Genomic DNA, 5,000 nt, shown 5'->3' on the forward strand with positions numbered 1-5,000 from the left:
AATAAATCACTGTTGATGTTGTTGTATTGGCCTCTGAACACGTTTGGTATACACAATACTTAAAATGTTAAAACCCTTTGATACTCATGCATATTTATACTATTGTGATACTGACTTAACACGGGATACCATTGCATCTACTACTACTACTACCATAATAATAATAATAATAATAATAATAATAATAATAATAATAATAATAATAATAATAATAATAATAATGTTCTTCAAAGCTGAGGATAGATAAGACCACATTCCTCCACATGAAACTGACATATAAAATGTAATTATTAAACTATATCAATGTGCCCACAGTCTCATATATGACAACCAATAATAATAATAATAATAATAATAATAATAATAATAATAATAATAATAATGATAACAACAACAACAACAACAACAATAATAATAATGATAACAATAACAACAACAACAACAATAATAATAATAATAATAATAATAAAAACCACAACAACAACAACAATAATAATAATAATAATAATAATAATAATAATAATAATATGGGAAAACACCAATAATAATGACGATGCAAGTGCAGCTACAAACTGAACTCACATCAACAATTTCTGCCTCCCATCTCGCTAATTGTTTGACGGGACAATTTGACAAAATCTAGTATACGCATCTGATGCCGTATTTCACGAACCCAGCTCTACTAATGATTGCCATTAAGAAATAATTTCAGGTGAACTTCGTTTATATTGTAATTAGAAGGAAATGAAAATAATGTGAAAACTATAAGGATTAATTTGAAAATTTTTTGGAAGACACAGAGGACGCTAAATGCGCAAACGAGGATTTTAAACAAGTCACATAACATAACATTTGTACTGTTATGTTAGGTCTCAATTACATGTAGTTCTCACGTCTAACAATTTACAAGCTGCTACAACCTGAAACATAATAAAACAGAAACGGTGCAAATGAATTTCACCTCTCTCTCTCTCTCTCTCTCTCTCTCTCTCTCTCTCTCTCTCTCTCTCTCTCTCTCTCTCTCTCTCTCTCTCTCTCTCTCTCTCTCTGTCTGGCCTTGACAAACCTGCTAGGATCAATACAAATGAGTTTGTGTAACATCCCGATGAGCAAATTGATAATGACACATAAAAATGAAGAAATTTTTGCCACACAAATTAATTTCGTATTTGAAAAAGGTAAAAAAGTCTGTCAGTGTATGATATGCAAACGTTAATCTCTTGATGGGTCAACGGAATAAAATAAAAGAGTTTATGGACGCATCAGTTTTACAAATAAAACTGCATTTGAAGATACATGAGCCATTAAAGGAATCAACTTAAACGTGACAGTGGAAAATAATGTGCGAAAAATATCGTGCAAAAAAATAAAGTTATCTTATAATGACGTATGAGTTTTCCTTAAGACTAATGAAAGAAATTTTTCAAGCGATTGGTTCTGAAAGAAGTGAAATATAATACGCACTCATTCCTCGATAGTTCTGCCTTAGTAAACGGTCATACGATACAAAATGATCAAACGATTATGATGCAAAGTTTGATAAAGGACGCAACATTATAACTGGAAAAAAAAAATGTTAATTACAGGTTAAACTTTTCGTTAGGGATCCGAACCCTGGCTGATGGATATTTAAAGGTAATTTAATAACGAAGATCGTTGGATAAAAGATGTTGATATCCCTTTTGAGAGTAGTTTGGAGAAACGAAGAATGGCAAGAGAAAGTTTGAATGAAAAACAATGAAGACACAAATCACTGATGGATGACTGAATAAAGGTTTGGAAAGGAGGATACAAGACATCACAGTGGGACTCTCGTTCAGGTATTAAAAATGTTGGTAAAAAATGCAACTGCAGTAATGGTGGTAATAATATAATTGGTGCTATTACCACTGCTTCTAATAATCATGATGTCATTAAATCAAAACCAATGCAATGTCAACTGCAGTCTCACATAATATAATATAATAATTTTTGGTATAGTTATTGTAATCTGCAAATACGGGAATGAGTAAATAAATAGATAAATCTATAAATAAACTAATAAATAAATGTACAAGTAGATAAATACGTGAAGATAGTAATTCTAGTTAAATTACATATAACAAAAATATTTAGATTTAAGAGAGTCAGGTCCATTGGAAAATATAAAAATCACGTCAAATATTATAATAAAGGATACACAAGTCCTGTTAAAATGAAATGGTACGTTCGCCTCATCGGAACAATGCTGATAATAAGTAATAATTTGTATTAAATAAGAAAACATGATAATTAGGACAGATTATCGTTTTGGACATATTTCATCTGGTTTGAGGATGTATTTATCTTTTTTGTGTTTCTGTAAATTGGAAAACTGTAATACAATTAATCGATAGTTAAAGATAATAATAATAATAATAATAATAATAATAATAATAATAACAATAATAATAATTATATTAATAATAATAATATTAATAATAATACAGTAAGGAGGGAATTTACAACGGTGCTCAGGATATACTGAGACATTACAAATAGGAGAGAGAGAGAGAGAGAGAGAGAGAGAGAGAGAGAGAGAGAGAGAGAGAGAGAGAGAGAGAGAGAATGTCTTTTATCTTTTCAAAACAACTGATCAATGCCATTAAATAATAGGCAAAAATTAAATGATAGGTAAAAAGAATGTAACAAAATAAATTTGCCATTACATAAATAAAATTAAATTTTCCTTCATTCTATTTATTCTTTTTTTTTTTTTTTCAAACATATGATACCGCTCATAAAACTTGATTCGGGGAATATTATCCATTGTCCAATTTATTCCATATATCTGTTAGCGACAGACAAGCGCAGTGAGTTACAGAGAATTACCTGTCATGTTTGATGTATGCTTCAAGTTTTCATTTATATCCCACATTTTCAAACAGTTTTTAGTTATTTCATATTTTGCTAATGCAATCGTGCCTAGATGTATTTCCTTTATCTTTATTTATTGTTGTTTTTCATTGTTACAGTTATAATAATAATAATAATAATAATTTTAATAATTTTAATAATAATAATAATAATAATAATAATAAAAATAATAATAATAATAATATAATAATATAATAATAATAATAATAATAATTTTAATAATTTTAATAATAATAATAATAATAATAATAATAAGTTATACTTGATAGTTTACTTCATCATCATTATCTCATACCCACATTGACGCAAAGGGCCTCGGTTAGATTTCGCCAGTCTTTATATTGTGCTTTTAAATCAATACTTCTCCATTCATCATATCCTGCTTCACGCCTCATAGTCCTCAGCCATGTAGGCCAGGGTCTTTCAACTCTTCTAGTGGCTTGTGGAGCCCAGTTAGATGTTCGGTGAACTGATCGCTCTTGGGGAGTGTGAAGAGCATGACCAAACCATCTCCATCTATCCCTCACCGTGATCTCATCCATATATGGCACTCGAGTAATCTCTCATAATTTCATTTCTAATCATGTCTTGCCATTTAACTCACAATATTCTTCTGAGGGCTTTGTTTTCCAATCTACAAATTCTGTTGGATATTGTTTCATTGTCATACCACGACTCATATCCATATATCAACACCGACCGCACTAAACTGATATATAGCCTGATTTGATATGTAACTTCAGGAGATTTGACTTCCAAATTTTACTTGACCTAGCCATTGTCTGATTTGCTTTTATCAATCTTTCATTAAATTTCAATTCTAAAGACCCTGTATTAGTGATCATAGTTCCTAAATATTTAAATGATTCTACCTCATTAATCCTTTCTCCTTCCAATGATATTTAATCTTCCATTGTATATTCAATTCTCATCCCTACCTTCTGTGATATTCCATGCATTCTGGCAAGCAAGCATTACAAATCCTGTGGTGTCCTGCTAATAAGGACGGCGTCATCAGCCAACTCTAGGTCAGCTAATTTCCTATTACCAATCCATCATCAACATACTCTAGGACCTATGTAATCATCAGCATACTCTACGACCTATGTAATCATCAGCATACTCTACGACCTATGTAATCATCAGCATACTCTACGACCTATGTAATCATCAGCATATTCTGGGCCACCAGTATACTGTAGGTCATCATCAGCATACCTACTGATTGAATATAATTATTATTCTAAAATTACAGTTTAAAGGTCGCTCACGAAGGGCAGAGGCAGTAACAACGTTCTAGAAGGGCAATGCTCTAGAGACTGACCATATATACATAAGATCAACACCCAAGCTCCCTCTTCAACCAAGCTAGAACCTGGGAGGGTCAGGCAGTGGCAGGTACACGTATAGGCTCCCCAAGTCCCCCATCCATATCTCACAAGGATGGTGAGGTTACAGACACTACAAGAAACTTTTGAGGTTGAGCGGATCTCGAACCCCAGTCCAGTAGATTGTCACGCAGAAGCGTTTCTAATAGGCTATCATAAAGATCTGTAATGACCTATAACATGTATAGACTTTACGAAAACTCAGTGAAGTTTTTTACTTTAAAATGGATAAACATTTTCATTCACATACTTTTTTCCACACCGGATCAGAGGTCAACATCAGACCTCTTAGCCCCCACCCCTTTATCGTAGGTCCATAATAGCACAAAACTGGCTTGATATTAATCAACCAATATCATTCTATTTTATGTAGGTTTTAAGATGAAATCATTAGTTATACTGATGCCTTTATCTTTTTTTGTGTGTGTGTTTTGTATGACAATGAAACAATCGCCAGTAGATTTAGTTGATTTGAGAATAAAGCTCTCGAGGATATTGGGAGTAAAATGGCAGGACAGAATTAGAAATGAAACTATAAGAGAAATTACTCGAGTGCCATATGTGGATGAGATCATGATGAGGGGAAGATGGAGATGGTTTGGGCATGCTCTTCGCACTCACCAAACGTTCAGCTGGGGCTCCACAAGGCACTAGAAGAGTTGGAAGACACAGGCCTACATGGCTAAAGACTATAAAGCGCGAAGTAGAAGATGATGA

At 32.2% G+C, this 5,000-nt stretch overlaps 1 protein-coding gene across 2 annotated transcripts in view; it reads right to left on the reverse strand.

Annotated features, from left to right (window-relative positions):
- LOC137621157 (uncharacterized) overlaps positions 1 to 5,000 on the reverse strand; it is a 344,505-nt gene that overhangs the window by 133,726 nt on the left and 205,779 nt on the right. The window lies entirely within an intron of this gene.

Source organism: Palaemon carinicauda, chromosome 27 (assembly GCF_036898095.1).
Source record: "Palaemon carinicauda isolate YSFRI2023 chromosome 27, ASM3689809v2, whole genome shotgun sequence".
NCBI lineage: Eukaryota > Metazoa > Arthropoda > Malacostraca > Decapoda > Palaemonidae > Palaemon > Palaemon carinicauda.